This window comes from Rattus norvegicus, chromosome 4, assembly GCF_036323735.1.
Source record: "Rattus norvegicus strain BN/NHsdMcwi chromosome 4, GRCr8, whole genome shotgun sequence".
Lineage (NCBI taxonomy): Eukaryota > Metazoa > Chordata > Mammalia > Rodentia > Muridae > Rattus > Rattus norvegicus.
This window is the reverse complement of record NC_086022.1, coordinates 106,516,597-106,541,949: the sequence shown is the minus strand read 5'-3', so window position 1 is coordinate 106,541,949 and position 25,353 is coordinate 106,516,597. Positions and strand designations below refer to the sequence as shown.

At 45.2% G+C, this 25,353-nt stretch overlaps 1 pseudogene; it reads right to left on the bottom strand.

Annotated features, from left to right (window-relative positions):
• On the bottom strand, positions 20,536 to 21,003 carry LOC120102170 (thymosin beta-10-like; annotated as a pseudogene).

Genomic DNA, 25,353 nt, shown 5'->3' with positions numbered 1-25,353 from the left:
GTGTCCTCATTAAGTTGTTTCTGTTGGGTGTTTGGACAGGGCAACAAGAAGTAACAAAAACAGTCTGGAAGGCACAGAGACCAGTGAAATCTGGCCTTTCCCAGCACAAGTCAAAGTGCCCGCCTCCTGGGTGATAAGATTACAGACTTACCACAAGGTAACACGGAATCCAGGCCTTTGTGTATGCTAGGCGTGGTGATTTAAATGAGAATGGCCCTCTATAGGCTCTCCTATTTGAATGTTTAGTCATCAGGAAGAGGATTTACTGGAGAGCTATTAGGAGGTGTGGCCTTGTTGGAGTGGGTGTGGCCTTGATGGAGGAAATTTGTCCTTTGAGGTAGGCTTTGGGGTTTCAAAATCTCAAACCAAGCTCAATGTCCTGCTAACTGCCTTTGGATCCGGATCTAGAAGGCTCAGCTCCACCATGTCTGCCGCACACTTCCATGCTTCCCACCATGATGACAATGGACTCAACCTCTGAAACTGTAAGCCAGCCCCAATTAAATGTTTTCCTTTATAAGAGTTACCATGGGGCTGGAGAGATGGCTCAGTGGTTAAAAGCACTGACTGCTTTTCCAGAGGCCCTGAGTTCAAATCCCAACAACCACATGGTGGCTCACAACCACCTGTAATGAGATCTGGTGCCCTCTTCTGGTGTGTCTGGAGACAGCTACTGTGTACGTATATATAATAAATCTTTTTTTTTTTTTTTTTTAAGTTACCATGGTCACAGTGTCTCTTCACAGCAATGAAATTCTAAGTAAGACACTAGGCAAGCACTCGGCCAGCTGAATTACGATTTTGAGTGTTTTGTGGTTTTGAGACAAGGTAGTCTAGAATTTATTGTGTAGCTACAATGATCTGAATGAGAATGTTCTCCATAGTCTTAGACATTTAAATGCTTGGTCCTCATTTGATGGTGCTCTTTGGAAAGGCTTAGGAGATGTGACTTTGTTGGAGGAAACAGAACCCAAATCACAGTCACAAAACCAGAGATTCACAGAAAAGGACTCTGGAATGCCTCCCTGTCTGGTTCCCCAACAAAATCCTTTTTCCAAGATCTAGCATTTTGACAAAAGCCATTTCCTCGGGGACTTGAAGAAAGTTCCTGTTTGCTAAAAAGGGAATCATTCTACTTATCTCTGGCATGAGAAACTTGTGGCCCTTTATTAACACATGACTGGTGACTATTAACTTGCCTAGGTCTGCAGCCTCTAAGCTCCCTCAGCCCCTACTCAGAAGCCCCACATCAGCTCACAAGCCCCCTTTCTTCCACCCCCATTAACCCTGAAAAATCTTTCTTGTCCCTTCTCTTTGCTTTCCCAGGAGACAGCCTTGGCCGTTTGGAATAAATGTTTCCCTTTTCAAGCATGGAGTGTCTGCTTTGGTTTCTTTACAGCACACATTTTCATCTATTCCCCAAACCAGCTTGGGATGAGGCTGGGCTGTGATGGCAGTAGCTATTTTCTTGGTGGTGCCCACTCCTAAATTGTAAAAGCCAAGGATAAAAGCAGGGCACCCCCTATAATGCCAGGACATTGGAGGAGGAGGCTGGAGAATCAGAGTTCAAGATCAGGGTTGGAGATTGGGTCAGCATTTAAGAGCCTAGAGCAAGTTTGAGGTCAGCCTGGTCCACAGAAGACCCTGTCTGAAAAGAAAACTAAAAACCCCTCAAAGACCAGGGCCAGCAAGGCGGCTCCTTGGGTTAAGGTTCCTGCAGCCCAGCCTGATGATACAAGCCAATTCCCAGAAACCACCTGCTGGAAAGTAAAAACAGAAGGACTGACTCCTTCAAATTGTCTTCTGACATCACACACACACACACACACACACACACACACACACACACACACCACACCAAAGCTAGGCTGGATGTAGTGGTACCTGCTTTTTTTTTTTTCTTTTAAGATTTATTTTATTTATATGAGTACACTGTAGCTGTCTTCAGACACACCAGAAGAGGGCATCAGATCCCATGACAGATGGTTGTGAGACACCACATTGTTGCTGGGAATTGAACTCAGGACCCCTGGAAGAGCAAACAGTGCTCTTAACCGCTGAGCCATCTCTCCAGCCTGTGGTAGCCACTTTTAATTCCAGAACTCAGAGAAGCAGAGGCAAATAGGTCTTTGTGAGTTCAGCCTGATCTATATAGAAATTCTAGTCCAGCCAAGGCTACATAGTGAGATCCTGTCTCAAAACAAATAAATAAATGAAATAAAAGTAAAATTTTAAATGTAGTTAAAATTTTAATTTTCTTTTTTAATTGACCAGGCAGTGGTGGTGCAGGCTTTTACTCTCAGCACTCGGAGGCAGAGACTGACAAATCTCATTGAGTTCGAGGCTGGTGTGTGTGAGACCAAAACAGGAAAAGTAGACCTTTCAGGCTAAGAGCTCTGTTTGCAGTTAAGAGTACGTTCCTGGGGTTGGGGATTTAGCTCAGTGGTAGAGCGCTTGCCTAGCAAGCGCAAGGCCCTGAGTTCGGTCCCCAGCTCCGAAAAAAAGAAAAAAAAAAAAAAGAGTTCGTTCCTGTTTGTCCTGCATGTGTTTGATCCATTTGCACCGGATGGACTTGATCACGTGCAGGCAGGAGGTATGTGGGCAGGAATCACGTGGGAATGTACACTTGCCCCTGATTAGACCTAGTAGAAACAAACACAGGTATGGGCCTGGGTAGAGTCCATTAACCTGGCCAGTATTTAATTAAAGGTTGTTTCAAATTTGGCTTAAAAGTGTGGTAGTGGTCTTATTTTTGACAAGTAGGATTAATGCCTGGACTACAAAGCAAGTTCCAGGAGAGCCAAGGCTACACAGGAACCCTGTCTCAAAAAAAAAAAAAAAAAAAGATGTGTATGTATGTATCTGAGTGTAGGTGTGTGCGCATGAGTGTATATGCATACTGAGACCAGAGCTATCAGATCCTCCTGGAGCTGGCATTACAGGCAGTCGTAAGTAATCCCATGTGGACTCTGAGCACCGAACTCAGATCTTCTGTAACAACAGTGTGGCCTCTACTATAACCATCTCTCCAGCACCAGAGTTGCTGCTGCTGCTGCTGCTGCTGCTGCTGCTGCTGCTGCTGCTGCTGCTGCTTCTGCTTCTTCTCCTCTTCCTTCTCCTCTTCCTCCTTCTTCTTTTTAGTTAAAGACCAAAGGAGAAGTGTTTTCTTGTTTGTTTGTTTTGTTTTTAAGATTTATTTATTTCATGTATGTGGGTACACTGTCAGTGACTTCAGACACCAGAAGAGAGCATCAGATCCCATTACAGATTGTCCTGAGCCACCCACCATGTGGTTGTTGGGATTTGAACTCAGGAGGTCTGGAAGAGTAGTCAGTACTCTTTTATTTATTTATTTATTTAAGATTTATTTATTATATATGAGTACACTGTAGCTGTCTTCAGACACACCAGAAGAGGGCATTGGATCTCATTACAGATGGTTGTGAGCCACCATGTGGTTGCTGGGAATTGAACTCAGGACCTCTGGAAGAGCAGTCAGTGCTCTTAACCACTGAGCCATCTCTCCAGCCCGAGAAGTGTTAACTATGAAAATGGGAAGGTTTTCATTCCTAAAACCTACATTACAAAAACAAAACAAAAAAAAAAATTTAAGCCAAGTAGCACACCCCTTTCATCCCGGTACTCGGTATGGAGGCACAGGCAGAGGATAAGTGAATTCCTGTAAAGCCCAGGCCAGCCTGGGCTATATAGTAACACCCTATCTTTTAAAAAGAAAAAAAAAAAAGCCAAAGCTACCATAGTAACATAGTGGCATAATGCCAGTCATAATAATAATAATCCCTAGGGTTTGTTGAGTTCCAGGTTGGGGGTGGGAAGCCTTCAAGAGAGCAACTGGCCATAGTAGATCAAGAGAGGACTGAAGCTGGCATGGGAGGCTCCCTGGGGCGTGGGCCAGTAAGGAACCTGAGGTGTGCCTCATCTATGCACTGTGGTCAGCACTCAGCCTCCTGACTTCTCACCTGGACTCCGGATCATTAGCCGTTGTTGCCTTGCTCCCACCTGTCATCCAGATAGGACTTCCTGTTCGGTAAATTCTGAGGGTTCCTTTCCCTGCTCCTCAAACTCCTCTTTGTTCCTAAACTTCTTAGTGTTCACCATCCCCAGACCTTCTCCCTCCCTTCAGCCAGCTGGAATTTCCCGTCCCACATGCTCTCCCAGCAGGAGACTCCATTCCTGTTTCTGAGTCACTCTGGGGTGACTCAAGCGTGACTCACTCCACCGTGGCCCCTCCCACTTCTACTCACCTCGGCTGGGTGTGGCTCCTGCCCATTCACTGGCCCGGCTTTCTTTCTGCAACAACCGACGTGAGACTCCTCCCACATCCCAGGGACCTGGCACGAAAGGGACCTTCAACAAAGGAGAAATCTGGCCAGTGCAGAGGCAGCTAGACCACAGAAGCTCGAGCATTCCAATGCTGGAAAAGTAGCTGAGCTGGTTTCTCAGTCCCCACCCTTCTCAGACCCTGCTGCAATCAAGGCTCATCTCACTTTTCAGAAACCGGCCTTTCTGTCCCCATGGACCACTCCAAATACCCATTTACAGCCGGGAGCAACTATGGGTCACAGACTGAGCTAACAGTAATCATAGTAAGGAAAGTATTCAATGTTAAGTAGGATACAAACTTACGTACTAGGCAGACAAAAAAACAAACAAAAACCTTATTTCAAAGGAAATAAGAGACATATTCTTTATTATGGAGTCAGATTGAGTGCCCTGGGAACACAAATTTAAGTTACCACAAATCCCATGTCCCAGTGTGGTAAGAGTCTAATGAAGTTTTGTTGTTGTTTTGGTTTTTCAAGAAGGGGTTTTTCTGTGTGGCCCTGGCTGCCGTAGAATGATGCTTGCTGGTTCGTTTGCTGGCTTACTCTCTGTCGTGGTTCTAACTTGACCAGCCTCCTACACAGCCCAGAAACACCTACTTGAGGAATGATCCTGCCAAGAGCGGGTTGGCCCTCCCACGTCCATCATTAATCAAGACAGTCTCCCACAGACATTCCCATAGGCCAATCTGAAGCCCGGCTTGTGCACACCTGTAATCCCAGCTCTTGGAAAGTAGAGGCAAGAGAATCAGGAGATCAAGGTTATCAATGATAAGTTAGGGGGCTTAGAGACAGCATGGAGTACATGACCGAGTCTCAAAAACAAATACAAAACAAAAACAAAAAGGATGGGGAAGTGGGTTGGAGAGATACTCAGCCCAGAGAGTGGCACTATTAGGAGGTGTGGCCTTGTTGGAGTAGGTGTGGCCTTGTTGAAGGAAGTGTGTCACTGTGAGGATGGGCTTTTGAGACTTCCTTTGTCAATGCAGTTGATCTGATTCTCTTCACCTTAGCCTTAGTCCCAGGAAGACTCCAGATAAGGACAAAGAACAGCCATGTTCTTCACCAAAACCAGTCTCTACACCATATACTAACATTCTTCTCCTCTGAAACCCCCACAGTTCAAGTCACACACTCAGCACCAATGATTCCATCCATATTCCTACTAGGATGGCTGATTAAGCCCCCACTTAAAGCCACTTTCCAAATCCAAAGTCCCAAAATCCATATTCTTCCAAACAAAAGCATGGTCAGGCCTAGCACAGCAATACCCCAATACCCTAGTCCTTGGTACCAACTTCTTCTGTCTTAGGGTTTCATTGCTATGAAGATACACTATGACCAAGGCAGCTCTTGTAAAGGACAACATTTAATTGGGGCTAGCTTATAAATTCAGAGGTTCAGTTCATTGCCATCAAGGCAGGAAGCATGGTAGCATCCAGGCAGGCATGGTACTCAAGAAGGAACTCAAAGTTCTACATCTTGTTCTGAAGGGAATCAGGAGAAGACTCTGCAGCTAGGAGGAGAGCCTCAAAGCCCACTCCCACAGTGACACACTTCCTCCAATAAGGCCACACCTCCTAAGAGTGCCACACCCAAGGTCAAGCATATTCAAACCACCACATACTCAATGGTTAAGAACATGCATGAGGACTGGAGAGATGGCTTAGTGATTGATAGCGCTGGCTGCTCTTCCAGAGGACCTGAGTTCAATTCCCGCCACCCACATGGCAGCTCACAACTGTCTGTAACTCCAGTTCCAGTGGATCTGACACCCTCATATAGACATACACACAGGCAAAACAAAATAAAATAAGAATAAATAATTTTTTAAAGGAGCATAACCCCTATCAGAGGATTCACATTTACTTCAGTGGGCACATGTATGCATGTGGCAGACCTCATATATGCATCATTTAAAAAATAACTACATTTTTAAAAGAAATAAAAACGTACTCCACCCTGGCCCTGCTGCTGCCTCTTACTGACTTCATCTCGCCCCCGTGAACTAGATCCCCACGCCAGCTCCCCGAGGCCCTGCTCCATCAGAACCCAGGCAACCACCAGGCCTGGAAACCAGTATGGTCAAGGTCTCTCTTGAAGACAAGACTGTGAAACTATGCTCAGCTAATGATTTCTTTCTTTTAATTTACCTTTTTTTTTTTTTTTTTTGAGGTAGTCTCTCTACATAGCTCAGGTCCACCTAGAACTTGAAGTTCTCTTGCTTCAGCTTCTCAGGTGTTGGAGTTACTCGTGTGCACTATGGTATCTAACCTAATATTCTGATTCACATATATTCATATACATTCAATATGGTAATTCAGTATACACATATAATATGTAATGATCAAACCAACATAGATAACATTTTCAGATCCTTAAACAGCTTCTTGGGGCTGAGGGAGTCAAGTGCTTGTTCTGCAACTGTGTGGACCTGAATTTGGATCCTCAGTGACCACACAAGTCCCAGGAGCTCTATGGACAGCTAATATCTAGGCAAGGTGGACAACACCATGCTCACTAAGAGAGACTCTCTCAAACTAAGGTGGAAAGAGAGAAAGAGACAGAGAGGAGAAGGAGGAGGGGGAGGAGGAAGAGGAAGAGGGAGAGGAGGAGGAGGAGGAGGAGAAGAAGAAGAAGAAGACGACGACGACGACATCTCTGGCCTCTGCATTGGCACATGGAGGATCACAACTCCACATACAAACATACACATTACACATGGGGGCAGAGCACACTGTTTTGGTTTTCTGTAGTGCTGGTTAGGATCCAGGGACTAATTTGTGCTAAGCAAATGATCATCTGTGTGCCACATCTGACCCTTAAATTTTTTTTTTTAGTTTTTTAAAAGATTTATTTATTTATTTCATGTATGTGAGTACACTGTCGCTGTCTTCAGACACACCAGAAGAGGACATCAGATCCCATTACAGATGGTTGTAAGCACTGTGCGGTTGCTGGGAATTGAACTCAGGACCTCTGGAAGAGCAGTCAGTACTCCTAACCACTAAGCAATCTCTCCAGTCTTCCTTAAGTTCTTATTAATGGGTATTAACTATATTATGAAGTGGAAACTTAAGAGTTCTTGGGACCGTCGGTTGGATGGTGTTTTGCCGGGGCAAACACGTGAAGGAATGTTTAACAATGGACACAGGTGAAAGGCTAAGGCAGACTCAGGAAGGAACGTTTCACTGAAGCAGACACAGCAGAGAGGATATTCAGCTAAAGCAAGCACGTGAAAGGACACGTGATGAAGGATTCTTTGCCAAGGACATGCATGTATTGGTCTGCCTTACACTGCATAGTTGAGCTGCATTTGTCGGTTACCATAGAGAAATGCTGGTGGTGTGCTGCAGTTTGCTGCTGCTTCAGTGGACTCGGGCTGATTGGATGCACGTGCTGAGGAAAGGCATGTGGAGGACACATGATGCTTAGAGGGTGTCAATAGGATCCAACTGACAGTGACAGAGGCAGAGCTTGGCTGATGGAGCTAGCTGTGCAACTTGTGACACAGCCTGGAATGGCGTTCCTCCTGGTCCTTCCTCCTGCTCACCTCACTGTCTCTGTTAGGCGTTGCCATAGGTGCTGATTAGTGTTTGCTAACCTGACTCTACCAAACTGGGCTGTGGATGTATCCATGAAATGTTCCCAAGTGTCTGGAGCTGCCTCCCCTAACCTGTGAACTGAACTGCCGATTTCCAGACAACACAGAGGGGACTTGCTCCAAAGAACCTTCCTAAACATGTCCACTTCCCCATATCCTTTTCCCCCCACTACCTCTGGTGAGTGGTGGGTTACAGGGAAGGTTAAAGCATTTAAGGACCATCACTAAAAATAAGGTTTGAAAAAAATTAAAATTAGGGCTTGGGGAGATGGCTCAGTGGTTAAGAGCACTGCTCTTCCAGAGGTCCTGAGTTCAATTCTCAGGAACCATATAGTGACTCACAATCATCTGTAAGGAGATCTGATGCCCTTTTCTGGTGTGTCTGAAGACAGCTAAAGTGTACTTATATACATAAAACAAGTAAATAAATCTTTAAAAAAAAAAGAAAAATTATAACATTATATAATTGTTATATTATATATAGTTAAAATATATACTTATATGTAGTTATTACTTGTTAATAAGTAGCAAAGTACATACTCTATATAGTTGTTATATGTTATATATAACCATAAATAAAACTATATATAACATAATAACTATATGTTACATATAAAAGCATAGATGGTTATTATTTATTAATAAGTAATACAATATATGATATGTACTTTATGTATATTGTTGAACTATTTAAACCTACCAGCTTCCAATAATGACACAGAGACTTATTTTTTTTTTCTTTTCTTTTTTTTTTTTTTTCGGAGCTGGGGACTGAATCCAGGGCCTTGCACTTGCTAGGCAAGCGCTCTACCACTGAGCTAAATCCCCAACCCCAACTTATTTTTATTTATGAATGCCTAGGCCTTATAGCTAGGCTTGTTCCCAAATAGCTCATATATCTTAATTAACCCATTTATTGTAATCTTCATCCTGCCATGTGACCCATTACCTCCCCTTCAGCCCTGACACCTGTTCCTTCCACCTTTCAAATTTCCCCCAAGTCCCCAACCACCTGATTCTTTCCCAGAGTCCCCTCTTCCTGGATGTCCCACCTTTTCTCTCCTACCCTGCTACAGGCCATCAACTCTTTATTAAACCAATCCAAAGATGGAGAAGATTTTACAAAACGCTTCATAAAAATAACAATACCAAAGTCCAGACAGTACTCAGGACTCTGCTAGTACAGAAAGCAACATTCGAACAAAGCAAAGAGAACCTTTACCCAGCACACAAGATTATCCCAACATATGTGTATATACTCGTTTGTTTTGTATTTCAAGACAGGCTTTCTCTGTGTAGCCCAGGCTGTCCTGGGTGTTCTGTAAACACCAGACTGGCCTTAAATTCAGAGATCCACCAGCTTCTGTCTCTACAGTGCTAGGGTTAAAGGCATGCACCACCACAGTGCCCAGTTAAATAACTGTATGTTTATATGTCCCACTGCGATGTTTTAGTTTCAGTACACAAGTACAATACATACCGTTTCAATTAGGAAAGTGGGCGCCTCCATCTCATCTTGGCCCAGGGTGACCTTGAGCTTCTGATCCAGCTGCATCTTTTTCCTCAGTGCTGGGGATCAAAGGCAGAGCTTCTTTGCACATGCTCAGCAGGTACCACACCCCCCTGCATGCTAAGGTCCTAGTTACCGTTCTATTGCTCTGAGGAGACTCAGTGAACGAGGCAGATTATAAAAAAAAGCAGTTAATCGGGGGTTAGTCTCAGAGGGTTAATTCGTTATCATCATGCTGGGAGCTTGGCAACAGACAGGCAGGTGTGGTGCTAAAGCAGTAACTGAGAGCTTTGTATCTTGACTCACAGGGAGCAAACAGAGAAAGTACCAGGTCTGGCGAGGGCTTTTGAAACCTCAAAGGATAACCCCCTTGACACACCTCCTCCAACAAGGCCACACCTCCTAATTCTTCTCAAACAGTTCACCAACCGGGGCCAAGCATTCAAACATCTGAGCCTGTGGGAAGTATTCTTGCTTATACCAGCACTCTAGGTTAGTGTCCTACAGGCCCATACCTGTGCTTCGGAGCTAACATGTCAGCTCACTGACTGTACCTGTGTAGCTGGCTTTGGGACTTGATCGTAAGTCAGAGGATGCAGAAGCAGCCCAGGAACTCTGTTCCCCAGGTGCTCAGTGCTTGCTGGCGGGAGCTGCAGGGCAGGATGATGCAGAGGTGCATGGGGGAGGGGGAGGGTGGTGAGGTTTTTGATGAGCCCAGCAGGTATGCTCCAAAGTGTCAGGCTGAAGTGGCAGAAACCAGAGGCAGGACCAGAATGATGGGTGTCAAGGAAGATCAAATGTGTTCAAAAGGAGAGGAAAGAACCCCGGAGAAGCCTCTCAGAAACGCTGATGTGTGGTCAGACATTGCTTTCTGGGCTCTGGTGAAGTTCAGTGCTAGAACACTTGCAGGTTCTCTGTGATGAGGCCCTGGGTTCAGTCCCCAGCATTAAAGATAAAACCAAACTGAAGAAATACATACATACATACATACTACATAAACACTAAACGTATACATACATACATACATACTACATAAACACTAAATATATACATACATACTACATACATACATACATACATACATACATACATACATACCATGGCTTTGATGCCCCTGCCCCAGAAAGGTACTAACAGAAACATCTCCACCAAGACTGAGGCAGCTTACAGGTATGAAAGAGTTCTCAAGAAAAAGCCTCTTGGACTGGAGAGATGACTCAGTGGTTAAGAGCACTGACTGCGGGGTTGGGGATTTAGCTCAGTGGTAGAGCGCTTGCCTAGCAAGCGCAAGGCCCTGGGTTCGGTCCCCAGCTCTGAAAAAAAAAAAAAAAAAAAAAAAAAAAGAGCACTGACTGCTCTTCCAGAGGTCCTGAGTTCAAATCCCAGCAACCACATGGTGGCTCAAAACCATCTGTAATGGGATCTGATGCCCTTTTCTGGTGTGTCTGGAGACAGCTACAGTGTGCTTATATATATAGTAAATAAATACATCTTATTTAAAAAAAAAAAAGAAAAAGAAAAAGCCTCTCATGTGTTTAAGAGTCTACAGGTAGACTCAAGAGAACTGTGATTGTGGGAGTTGGAATGTTGCAGGTCCACAGTCAAATTCTCTTAGGCTATTTTCAGCCCCCTTGGTAGTCCCTTTCACACCTATGGGTCTGAACTAACATCTGCATTATCTGGTGAAATCTTTTGAGATATACTAACCAGCCACTAGCTTCCACCAACTCAAAGGCTAAGAATATCATCAGACTCTGAGGTTTCAAAGCTTTGCCACAGCTACCTGCCTTGATATGTCCACACATGTATATTAAAAACACCTCGAGTGATGACTTCCTTTGTTCTGTTACTATGAAAGCTTGAGAGAGCTGGGCTGTAGCTCAGTCGGTGGAGTGCTTGCCTAGCATGCAGTGAGCACTGGGTTCCATCCCCAGCACCACAAAGCTCAGCATGGCCGTACGTGTCTTTGACTCTGGCCCTGAGAAGACAGAGGACCGAAAGTTCAAGGCCATCATCAGCAACATAGGGAGTTTGAGGTCAGTCAGGGGCATGTGGGACCCTGTCTCAGTGAATGAATGAATGAATGAATGAACGAAAGAATGAGTGAAACCATCACCATGTTGTAACATGGTATTTGAGGTGACTTAGATTCGATTTCTTGAGCCAAGATAATTTATATTTGTGTCCAGAATACATTCTCTTTTAAAAAATATCTGTCTGTCTGTCTGTCTGCCCATGAGCCTGAGCATATGTCTGCATACCACATGAGTGCAGGAGTCTTCAGAAGTCAGAAGAGGGTGTTGGTTAGATCCCGTGGAGCTGAAATTACAGGCAGTCCTGAGCTGCCATGTGAGCGCTGAGAAGCAAACCCAGATCCTCTGCAAGGGCTGCCAGTGTCCGTAACTGGTGAGCGTCTCTCCAGCCCCCGGAGTAAGTTCTCTTACTGCTTTTGAAGAACTGTTTTGTGTGGACACAGGCTATGCTCTTGTGTGGGGCCCTTCCACCCTGGCCAGGAGCAGCTCAAAGAATGACTGATTATAGTCAGTCTCCAACGACTTCCTTTCACTAAAGTTCACCTTCTACAATGAAGTATCAGTCACGTCCTCTGCAGGAACTGTTGTTTGAAGCAAAATACAAGTTTCGGCTAATAAGGTAATTAGAATATTACAAGGAAAAGTACAGGTTGGGCTTTTTTCTGTTCTTGAGAGAAAGGAAAACATACGCACTCTCCAGGACACAAAGCACAGCTGTTTGCTTATAAGTAGCCCCTTGGCTGAAAGGGTTCCCCTTGTGCTGAGTTTTGAACCTACAGCCCTGTACATGCTAGGTGGGCTCTCTACCATTGAGCCACATCCCCCGCCCTCTACTGCGGATCCATGTCTATATTACAGGTGAGGGCAGGCACAAGGTAAGGCAAGGTCCATGATCTGGCAGTGAAAAAGAAAGGTGGGGGCAGCATTTTTGAAAGGCAGGAGAGAGGGAGAGAGAAAGAGAAGAACCAAGATGGAGGCAGAGCAGGAGGACCCAGATCCGTGTGGCTTTAAATGGCCACAGGTAGCTATGAATATTTCATAAGGGATGGATTTTTACAGGACAATTTGTCTTATCTAGGTGTGGAGTTTATATCAATGTCAATTGGTTGTGAGTATTGTGTGGATGTTTTCGTGGAGTTTACTGATATAAATCTGATTGCTAACTAACAAGTTTATTGAGTTTTGATGTTAATGGGTTACTGGGAGTTGTGACTATAACAACAGAGGGCGGATGCTGGGAATGGGAGCAGAGTTTGCAGCAGGGGCAGGCCAGAGAGTAGCCATGGAGACGGAGAGACTGCTGGAGTCAGTGAGTAGCAGGAGGTAGTGTGGCATGGTGCCTGGTGTTTGGCATCATTTTCAATGATTTACCGCTACGTTTATTTGTATTTCCAACTACTGAGACAACTATATGGCTCCGGACAAAATCCAGAACAGGTTTTACCTGGAAAAAAAAAAAAAAAAAACTAAAAACTAGAAAGCCAGCCGTGTTAGCTTACCCAGTAAGGCCTGTGCTTTGGAGACCGAGGCAGGAAGAGTGACATAACTGTGAGGCCAGGCTGAGATATTTATTGAGATCCTGTGTCAAAAATACCACATACAAGAGGTGAAGGACGGAGCCCAGCTGGTAGAGTATTTCTCTACAGTGCACGGAGACCTGGGCCGACTCCCAGCACCACGTACCATTTATTCCTCTGATCAAGAGAACAAAATCTCTGGCCTAACCCAGTTGGGCCTTAAGCCCAGTCGATCCCTTGGCCAAAGGGACACCCCTAGGAAGGTTGGGTCATTGAAAGCCATGTTGAAGAGATGGCGGAATAGTTAGTCCTTTAATAGGAATTGTGCTTTTCCCGTCCAGAATCCTGGCCCTCTGCAGCACTTCACTGGGATACACCTAGAGGCTTAGGAAGTCCACCCACTTTACTGAACTTAAAGAAGGGCATGTTTCCTCCTTTCTTCTTTTTATCTCTTTTCTAAAGACACTTCCCTTAACGCTTCGGGTCCCTGCCCATGTCTCTCACCCCTGCACCCTTCACCCCTTACTCTTTCTCTGAAGCCTCCCTTCCCAGCAGGTGACTGCCAGCTTCAATAGGAGAGTTCTTTCTCCTCTTCTCCACTGCCTGCTCTGGGTTTTGTTTTGTCGTTGTCGTCGTCATAGTTGTTGTTTTGGTTTTTTCAGGCTTTGTGTATGTGTATGTTGTTTTTTAAAATTATTTTTATCAGTTATTTTATTTACATTTCAAATGTTATCCCCTTTCAGTTTCCCCTCCAAAAACCCCCTATCCCACTCCCCTCCCCCTGGGTTTTTGTTTTGTTTTGCTTTTTTTAAACCCAAATAAAACTGCCCTTGGGCTTCAACTTAAGTCAGTTCTTAACTGTTTTTATCAATGATAAAATTCCAGTAATAGTGTAATACTGCACACCTGTAATTATAGCACTCAGAAAGCACAGGCAGAAGGATCAGGAGTCTATGATCATTCTTGGTTACTTATCCAGTGTAAGAATGTGCAATCCTCTCTCAATTAAAAAAAAAAATCCCTATAAAACAAGCTATCTGAAACTGGAGAGATAGCTTAGTGGTTAAGAGCTCTTGTTGCTGTTGTTGGGGACCCCAGATTCATTCCTGGCACCCACACATTGTCTCACAACCATTTACTTGTAACACCGGTTTCAGGGGCTCTGAATCCTTCTGACTTCCACTGGCACCGGACCTACACATGGTGCACATACATACACTCAACAAAACATTCAAGTGCAATAAATAAATAAATAAATAAATAAATAAATCGATCTAAAAAACAGAACCAGAAGAAAAAAGAGGAGGAGGAAGAGGAGAAAAAAAGAAAAGAAAAACCATGCAACCCAAAATTCTGAAGCTGTAGTCACCTCTTCAGCCTTTGTCTTGTAATAAACTTCCTCCAGCTGCCTTTCTTTTTCTCATCTATGAATTCTTGCTTTGGTGGAGATAAGGGCCCATGGGGAAGGATGCTCAGTCTGCTCTGCCTTTATCTCAGCCCTCACACACTGGTGGTATTCCTACTCTCCCCATGTTCAATACACTGTCCATAACAGCCCATGGGGCTGGATGGGGGCCTGTGAGGCTCTGGAGTCCCTGACTCTTTGAAATGCCCTCTTCTTTGACCTCTACTGCTCCAACCAGTTCATCTTCCCTAGCCTCTCCGAGCCTTTACTCAGATAGTATCTCCTGAAGCCCAAGCTGGCTACAAACTCACTATACAGCCTGAAGGAAACCTTGTGCTGAGCCCCCAGCTTTTGCCTCCTGGGGTTGGAACCGAAGGTGTGTTCTGCCAAGCTCCTACTACAGTCTTCACTGTAGGTGAAGGAGGAGGAGTATTCCCAAACTCAGCTGGGAGAAAGGTGAAGGACTCTAGGAGCAGCCTTGATTTTCCCAGAATGGGGCTTACATCACTTTTCTGTCCTTTTTATTTTTAAAAAGATTTATTTATTATATATGAGTACACTGTAGTTGTCTTCAGACATACCGGAAGAGGGCATCAGATCTTATTACAGATGGTTGTGAGCCACCATGTGGTTGCTGGGATTTGAACTCAGGACCTCTGGAAGAGCAGTTGGTGCTCTTAACCACTGAGCCATCTCTCCAGCCCCACTTTTCTGTTCTTATATGGCAACCCCCATCCCCCAATCCCACCCTCCGATGTGGTGTGATATCCTGATGCATTATGGGAAGGGGCCCCTTTTGCAAGGCAGAGGATTAGGGGCTGCCATTAGAATGAAGTCAAAGATAGTTATTGGTCATTGGGAGAAAATCTAGTTCCCCACGATCAATAGTCCATAACTCCCGCTACCACCTAGTAAACTTCTGTTTAATAAAGGTCCTGCTGCATTTCTAGAACTTGACAGAGTGATCTACCCCTTCCTCCTTTCCTTTCCTTCATTTCCCTCACACTCCTTTCTGGATTAGCTTACTTACGTCATACACAGAAGTACTGATAAACACTGAACCCAGTCCAAAAACGCGGGGCCCCCAGAGCCCCAGTACTTGCTGGAGGCCGGGCACCTGAGGAAAGTTCTGGTTCTTGTTTTTTGTTATTTCCTTGAAAAGCATTTTCTGCCTAGAGGCTGTATGGGAATAAATGCCTGAAACTGATCGGGTCCTCTCACAGCCGGACAGACCTGCCTGACCAGCCCACCCCCTTCTCTCTGAGCTTCACTCCAGTCTCTGCCATAAGCCCTTTAAAAGGCTCCTGGAAAGGTAGCTCAGAGCTACCCTATTTCCTGGGGAGAATCCCCACCTCCACCCTGCCATGGTGCAGAAACTCTTCTCTCTTTCCCATTCTCTCTTAAGCCCCCACTTATGAATCTATACTAGATTTAATACATTTCTCTTTCAAATCACCCCTTGTGGCCTATGAATTTCATTCTTCGAATTCTTTTTTTAATCTCCCCCCCCCCCCCCGCCCCCCGGAGCTGGGGACCGAACCCAGGGCCTTGCGCTTCCTAGGTAAGCGCTCTACCACTGAGCTAAATCCCCAGCCCCCATTCTTCGAATTCTTGAGACAAGAACTCAAAGCACACTGTTTCAGGGCACTTTGGTGGCTTTGAAAGTTTCAGGGACCCTAGCCGTTTTCCCCTCCAAATATAGTTCATCAAGAGAAGGGTTCTCACTTTCTCAAAGACTCCCCAGTATTTCCATATGTACTAAGGGTTCGAATCCTTAAGCAGCTCAGAAATCTAGCATACAAATCTCCAGGTACTAGCCTGAAATTTTCTGCAGTGCAGGTTAACCCGGAACTCACAGAGATCCCATTGGCTCTGCCTCTGCTGGGCTTAAAGGCATACTGCTGCGGACAGCTGTTGCTCTTGCAAAGGACCCCATTTTCATTTCCAGCACCCACATGTCTCAACTGATCTGACCTTCAAGAGTGCCAGGCATGCACTTGGATGCACATACATACATGCAGGTAAAGCACTCACATGCATAAGATTGAAGCCTCTCTGCCCTGCTTGCTTCCCTTAAGCATGCAGACAGCACTCCTGGGGCTTCGTGTTACAGGCAGGTCTACTGCAACGCTAGCTTCAGGATTCTCCACTTCCCCCAGCAGCTTCTCAGGTGTTCTCCATCTGTCTGCATTTTTCCCCTCAGGGTCACCAGTCTCAGGCCATGATGACCTGAGTTCAGGTTCTAAAAGCCAGGATGGAAGGAAAGAACCAAGGCCAGAAAGTTGTCCTCTGATCTCCATGGGCACAAGATGGCACACATTCCCTACCACTTGTACACTCAGTAAATAAATGTAATTTTAAATTTTTGGAAAAACGAAAGGTAAGCTTTGGGCTCTCAAACCTCAAAACATTTTTATAGCAGATCTTCAGGATAAGATTCCTGACCCGTAGACATTTTCTCAGGGGAACTAAGAAGTTAGGACTGACCTCACCATTACAGGTTCAGCCAATCCCAAGCCTATGTTCGTCTATCTACTCTCCTCTACTTAGCCCTGTCCTCACTTCCTCCTTTAAAACACAGCCCCCGGCTCTGTATCTTTGCTAAAATGAGCTCTCTGCAGTGAGGATGCTCAGACATCAGGACTCTAAGAATCCTCTCTGCCATTCTGTAGGAGGGGAGCCATTCAAACAGCAAAGGACCCATACAATCCTAATGGAATCGGGAAATTATGGAGAGACATACAATCCTAATGGAGTCAGGGTGTGATGGAGGCCACGCTCTAACTGGGAGCCTGCTGAAGGCAGCCTGTTGACTTTGGCAGAAAGGGGGCATAGCACCTAGCCCAGGTTACCCTGTGTCCAAGGAGTCCATCTCTGAAAAAACAAGCTGTAAATGACTCAAACTAGAATATTTTTAATGGGAGATCTGGAGGTCTGACTGAAAAATAATTGCCTTTGTCAGGCAAACCCACACAGAACTAAAGGCTGGAAGTGAGCAAGAATAGCCTTGCGGCAAGGCCCTGGGTTCAGTCCCCAGCTCCGGAAGAACTTGCGGCTCCTCAAGAACAGGGTTTGTGTCTGTCTTGGTCTTTCTTATATCTCAAAAATGCTACCTAGTTCAACAAACATATGGGACATAGAGTAAGGTATGCCAAAGGGTGTGTATGCTAATAATCCCAACACCTGGAAGGTAGAGGCTGGGAGGAATACCATAAAATTGGGACCAACCTGGGCTATATAGCAAGTTCTAGGCTTGTCAAAGAGACATATGGAGACCTTTTCTCAAAAAAAGAAAAGAAAAGAAAACCCCGAACAGGGGCTCCCATTGGTAGTGCTACATACCTTTAATTCCAGCACTCAGGAGACGGAGGCAAGCTAATCTCTGTGAGTTTGAGGCCAGCCTATCTACAGAGCTAGTTCCAGGACAGCCAAGGCTATGCAGAGAAACCCTGCTCGAAATATCAAGAAAAACAAAACAAGAACAAAAATCAAACAGGGCGTGGGAGATGGCTAAGAGGTTAGTAGCACTTGCTCCACATGCAGGCGTGAGAAGCAGAGGTCAGATCCCGCATCTATGGGTATCTCAAGCATCCCTGTAACCCTACTTTCTTTTTTCTTTTTTTTTTTTTAATTATTTATTATGTATATATAAATCATACAGCTTTCTGCCTGCATGTATGCGCCTGCTGGCCAGAAGAGGGCACCAGACCTGATTATAGATGGTTGTAAGCCACCATGTGGTTGCTGGGAATTGAACTCAGGACCTCTGGAAGAGCAGACAGTGCTCTTAACCACTGAGCCATCTCTCCAGCCCCCGTAACCCTACTTTCAAATGGAGCAGAGACAGGGCTTGCTGGCTTCCAGCCTAGCTGAGAGATTGCAAGTCTCTGGGTTCAAGGAAAGACCCTGAGAAGTGATAGAGAAGGACACTTAACCTACTCTCCTAGCATCTGCATACTACAGATGTATGCACAAACACACTCGCATAATCATACACTACACACAGATGATAGACAGACAGACAGATAGATGATAGATAGATATACACAAACAGCTATAAGATTGAATAATTAAAGAGGTTAGTCTGTTTTTTCAAAAATGAGCCTGCATTCTTTTGGATGTTGTCTCTGAGTTCGTATCATGGCCAATAGTTTCCGTGCATCTTATCATTAGACTCTATGATACTGACTAGGGATATGGATGTGGAGTTTGCTGGCTTCATGTGGCCACACACACACAACCTTCTGGTGTAATTCACTGCCACCTTACTCACTGCTCCTTCCTGGAGCCCTCATCCACTCTGTTTAACCTCTTCCTGATTCTTGGCTACCGCACTTTGAATAGACAACCACTGCATAAAAGGTTTAGTTCATCATTTTGTTTTAAGCTTGAAAGTCCCCTTGCTTCAGCATCCCTAGTAGCTGGGATCATAGGTGCATGCCACTGCCCTGCTGGCCCCGCTGTTTTTGTGGGACTTCTGTCCTTTCAATTGCTTGGTGATTTAAGACAGTCCCCTAGATCACAGAGTTGCCTACACCAGTAGTTTGGCTCTCACTGGGATGTGCTCCCAGCCACTGGCCAGAGCCCTCTGCATTCCAGAATGAAAGACGCACATGCCAGTTAATTTTAAATGCCTTGACTAGGGCTGGAAAGATACCTCGATGGTTAAGAGCACTGACTGCTCTTCTAGAGGTCCTGAGTTCAAATCCCAAGCAACCACATGGTGGCTCACAACCATCTGTAATGAGATCTGATGCCCTCTTCTGGTGTGTTTGAAGACAGCTACAATATACTTACATATAGTGAGTGAATGAATGATGAATAAATAAATAAATTTTTTTTAAAAAATGCCTTGACTAGCCCAAAGCCTGGGCGGTTCTAATCCTCCCCATGCTAGCACACATTTCCCTTCTGTAATCCTGGCCTAATACCCTCTAATCCTATATTTTATCTTTGTTGCCCTGGCTCCTTCTGGGCAGCTCTCAAGTCTTTACTACCCAAGATGCTTCTGAGTTGCCCTTCCTGGGGCTGCATTCCTTTGGCCTACATTTCAGATGATTTTCCTTCTGTAGCTCTAAATCTGGTTGTCTCCCTCTGAATCATGGCGATCCTCCCTCTTCCTTTCTCCCAATTCCTAACCCATGCAAATCTAAAGGTCCTGCCTCAGTCTACCTGCCCAGCCATTGGCCATTGGCCATTGACCATTGGCTCTTTATCGATTGATCAAAAACCAACTGGAACAAAGACCTTTAATGTTTGGTCACGCAGATTCTCTGTTTTAAAGGCTAGAGTAAATCAAAGCATTAGAACTAATCCCCAATAGTTGCCTCAAACTCATTATGTAGTCAAGGCTGACTTTCAACCATTGATTCCCCTGCCTCTGTTACAATATCTTATACCAAAACTCGGTTGGAGTACATAAGGGAAAGCTCTTTCTTTCTGGTCAAAATAATAAAAATTTATGTTTGGCCTGAGTAGAAAAACTAACATTCCATGCTTCAAAACATAAGAGTTAATCCAGGTTCAGCCAACTGAGCCTATTGTTTCTTTTTCGATGGCTGATGGGGTAGGTTCTAGCCAACCAGAGGTAGTGCCATGCCTCAGTAGTGGGTACTGAGTTGTACAAGAAAGCAATTGAGCAAGCCATGGGGAACAAACGAGTAAGCAGCATTCTTCCATGGCCTCTGCCTCAGTTCCTGCCTTGAGCTCCTGCTATGACTTTCCTCAGTGATGGACTATAAAATGAAATAAATCCTCACCTCCCCGAACTTACTGTTGGTTAAGGTGTTTATCACAGCAATAGAAAGTAAACTGAGACACCTACCAATCACCTGGTAGAGGCTTGTCTCAGGAAGGCTGATCCACCTGAAGCCGAGCTAAAGAGATGGGAGAAATAAGTGTCCCTCTACTGAGAAAATGCACTCCTCCCTTCAGTCAGACCATCCCTGGGGTTCTGCCACAGAGCTTCCAGGGACTCCACGGCACAGATGTTGAGTATCCCCTTCCTATACATGGGTTCTGTGGTTGAACTCAGCTCTTCAGGCTTGGCTGCAGGAGGCTTTACCCGCTGAGCCATCTCATCGGCCCTTACATTCTTTCTTTCATTCATTCATTTATTTATTTTGCCACGAGGTATGTTTTATTTTCATCAATCATACAAATAATTTTCTATAATATCCCAGGACAAACCGGTGAAATTTGGCAGTCCAATTAGTTGGGGGAGGTCCCCTTCAGAGAGTCACGGGCCGGTGGCATCGGCGCGGAGTGCCAGGGTTCACAGTGCAGCTCGTGACTGGCGTCCATCTTGCAGGTGGCTCTTTCTCCACATCACGAGGGGGTCTTGGAGATGAAGAGGTAGGGTGGGGAAATCTTCCTAGGCTTTTAGGAGATTTCACTCGTCTTTTCCGGTTCAATGGTCTCTTTGGTCGGCAGGGTGTTCTTCTCCTGCGTCTCGGTTTTCTTCAGCTTGGCCTTACCGAAGCTGGCGATTTCCCCCATGTCCGGCTTGTCTGCCATTTTCTTACAACTCGAGGATTCTCGTTCCGAGCTTGCGCTCCAGGTATTCCCACTCGCGTTGCTGCAGCAAGGGACCCTTACATTCTTTTATTAACAGTACTAAGGAACCCGAAGGGAATCCCAATGTCCCAGGTAGCACCACCATTTCCTAAATGCTTAGATTACAACACCGCACCTGGCTCCAGTCCCTTATGTTTTAATAGAACCTCTAATTCTAATGTTGTGTAGGGTACCCATACACTGTCCTGTCCCCTGAGGATCATTCTATGTAGGTATGTAAATGTTTTTGAATTGTGTTTTGAAGTCTCAGTTGAAATAGGAATCAGCTTCATGAAGAATTTGGCAGCTTAGTGAGACAGAGCAAAGTATTGGTATGAGGATAAGGACACCATCATTTACTCATTTTACAAGTCAGAATCCAAGGGGCATTGTGAAAGTCAAGTGTAAGTGGAACTCTAAGTCTGTAAATGGCAAACATATGAATGGCACGGGATGGTCTAATGGGGGAAGTATTGTGAAAGAAGTCCTGAGTGGTTAGTGGGGATTTTTTTCCAATGTATTGCATTATCAGGATTCAGGTGGGGATGTCTTTTCAATGGTGGATCCTTGGGCCTCACCCTCAGATATTCTGATGGAGTTGATCTAGTTCAGGGACATTTAATATTTATCGCCTGACTTCCTCCCTGCTCTTTACCCTTCCTGGAAGAAGAATTGATGAACAAAGGCAATAGAAACTGGTCAGGTAGAGCAAGGACCCTAAAGAAGCAGCTACAAGCTAGAAGCCAGCAACACCAGAAGAGTTCTAGTTCCAGTTTCTTTGTTAACTCATCTCTGAGCAGCATGCTTAGGGGCTGCACTCAGGACTGTGACGCTGAGACAGCACTCTGGCCACCTCCTGGCTGGGCCAATTGGATTGACTAGCTTATTCCCCATCCCATGCCTCAGTTTCTCCATAAACCCTTTAAAAAAAATCCTTCTACTCCACCATAGTCAGATGTGGTGGTACATGTCTCAGTACTCGGGAGGCAGCTACAGGGAGATCTCTATGAGATTGAGGCCAGCCTGGTCGACACAGTGAGTTCCAGGACAGCCAGGATTACATAACAAGATTGTCAAGAAAGAAAGAAAGGAAGAAAGGGAGAGAGAGAGAGAGAGAGAGAGAGAGAGAGAGAGAGAGAGAAAGCAAGCAGAATTCCTGCGTGTTTCAGCTTCAGTTCCTGCCCTGACTTCCCTCAGTGATATGGGATGTTGGGGATTGGTTCTAAAGCTTTGAATTAATCTGGCCTCTCAAATCAGGAGTCTGCGTGTCTAAATGCTGAAGGTCTTTGTCCCCAATAGGTTTTTGATCATTGCTAAAGAGCCAATAGCCGGGCAAAGAGAGGTGGAACTTTTAGATTTGCATGGGCTAGGAACTGGGAGAGAGGAAGGCAGAGATCAATCACCATTACAGGGAAGAAGAAAGACCAGACCTAAAGGCCCACCAACATGTGAGAATTAGGGAAAGTGGCCACATGGGCCACTTCCCCAATTACATTTGGGGTAGCAGAGATGAAATATAGATTTTAAAGATGTTAACTCAGGAGTACTGGAGGGAAATGTTTGCTAGCAGTAGAAAGGATTAGAACTGCCCAGCCTTTGAGCTAGTCAAAGCATTCAAATTTAACTGGTGTGTGTGTGTGTGTGTGTGTGTGTGTGTGTGTGTGTGTGTGTGTGTGTGTGTGTGTTATTTCATTCATGAATCCAGATAGCTCTTGAGTAGGTACATGTGTGTGGCCCATCAGGAGCACAGAGGGATTAGCCAAATTACTGCTACACTGGAATTCCGGGCGGGGCATCAAGCATCCTGTAGGCCCACCGGTCTCTCTTTTTAGGCCATTTTGAAGAACTTTATACATGTTGGACAAGTGCTCTATGTCTGAGCTATATACCCCTTTTCTGGTTTCTGTTTTTAAATATATATTACATTCTATTTATGTATTATTACACATCTGTACTTCTGTGTACAAACATATATATGTATGCATCATCCCATTGTCCAGGTTCTTCAGTTTTGAGATCCTCCTGCATCAGCTTGCCTGGTGTTGGAATTACATGTGTAGCACCATTTGTGTGTGTGTGTGTGTGTGTGTGTGTGTGTGTGTGTGTGTGTGTGTGTGTATCTGTTTGAAACAGAGTTTCATCTGTCCCAGCCTGAACTCCATATGTAGCCAAGGATGATCTTGAATTCCTTCCCCATCTACCTTTCAAGTGCTAGGATTGTGGGTACACCACCTGACTATCAAGTGGTGCTTGCCTCTGAGTCTAATGGCCTGAATTTGATCACCAGAACCCACGTTGAAAAAGGAGAGAATTGATTCCCACAGGTTGTCCTCTGACATGCATACATGCACTGTGGCACACATGTCTTCCTCCATACAGGGTAAATCAATGTAAAACAAAACAAATCAAGAGCGGCTTAGGTATGGTATCTTCTCTTTATTGACAAGGCAAGTGAGACATTAAGACTCACCTTCCAAAGCCACATAGCTGGTCAGGAGTAAAGCTAGCATCTGAGCCCTCCTGAACCTCAGAGCCCCCACAGAAGCTAACCACAGATTCCTTCCACTTTCTAGAGCCTGGAAAGCGTAAGACAAGTATGTGACATCTGGTCCCTTGATCACCTCTGGGTTCTCTCCCCTTATTGGTTATTTCTCCATTGCAATGATAAAACAACATGACCAAGGCACCTTATAGAATTTGTTTGAGCTTATGTTCCAGGGGGATAAGAACCCATCAGCACCTCCGTAGGACATCATGGTAGATGGAGCTGGAAGCTGGGAGTGTACGTCTTAAACTATAGGCAGGAAGCAGAGAAGGAGCTGAGAATATCATGTGGCTTTTAAACCTCAGCGCCTGCCCCCCAGTGACATACTCCCTCCAGCAAGGCCTCCTAACCCTACCCAAACAGCACCTCCTTCGGGGACCCAAATATTCACATACCTTGAGCCTATGAAGAACATTCTCATTCAAACCTTCACTTCCAATCTCACGGTACCCAGCAGTCTTAACTCCAGGTTCAGCTACTTCCACATCATGTCCTTCCTGTGCCTGTACCTGACACTTTAAATCCTATCTTATGGTTATTTCTCATTCTCTATAACTGAACTTTCCACCATGCTGGGGATGGAACCAGAGTTTTCTATATACCGGGTAAGTGCCTCTCTACTGAGCTTGTTCCCAGCCCTAAAGCCACTCCTTGCTTCCTGCAGAGCTCCTTGATGTCCCCTTCTAGCTTTATCTGTTTAGTTCTCCTTTTAACTCCTGGTAACACGCGCTGTATGGTTGGCTCAGCTCCTCACACTCCTCATCCTCATTGTCCCGACTTTAAACATTTCCTGTCCTCAATAACAATTGCAACTTTAATTTCCCTTTTTAAAGATTTATTTCACGTATGTGAGTACTGTCACTGTCTTGAGACACACCAGAAGAGGGCATCTGATGGTTGTGAGCCACCATGTGGTTGCTGGGAATTGAACTCAGGACCGTTGGAAGAGCAGTTAGTGCTCTTAAATGCTGAGCCATCTTTCCAGCCCTTAATGGTGATTCTTTAAATGCTTTAAACTCTGTTTTAGTCCACCACCTACCAGAGGTAGTGGGAAAGAAAGGATAAGGGGAAAGTGGACCTGTTTAGAAAAGTTCTTTGGAGCAACTCCTATCTCTGTTGTCTGGAAATCGGCAGTTCAGTTCATAGGTTAGTAACAGCAGCTTGAACTTCATTCCCAACCACTTCATGGATACGCCAGAAGTCCAGTTCAGTAGAGTCAGAATAGCAAACACGAATCAGCAACATTGGCACTACCTAGCAGAAACAACCAGGCCTCAGTCTCGGCTCGAGTCAGCACAAGGGCCCAGGAAGAATGCCAGAGCTCTCAGCTGTGCCTCTCTTAGACAAGCAAAGATACAGGACCCACAAGCTTTACACAGCTAGCGCTATAAGCAAGGCTAGCTCAGCCTTCATCACTGTCCATAGAGTTCTTTCTGTATCCTCCAAATATCACGTGTCCTCCATGGGTCTTACCTCAGCACATGCATCTGTCTCAGCTGACATCACTCTGCCAATCAGCCCAAGTGCTTGGAAGCCATAAGAAACTGCAGCATGCCACCAGAAATTGTGGTGTGTGTGTGTGTGTGTGTGTGTGTGTGTGTGTGTGTGTGTGTCTGTGTCTGTGTCTGTGTGTGTGTGGAGTCCCAACAAATGCAGCTCAACTATGCAACGAAAGCTGGACCAATACATGTGCGTTGTTAGTCAAGAATCCTTCATCACATGTCCTTTTACGTGTTTGTTTTAGCAAAACATCCTCTCTCCTGTGTCTGCTTCAGCAAAACATTCCCTCATGAGTCTGCCTTAGTCTTTCACCTGTGTCCACTTTAGGAAAACACTCCTTC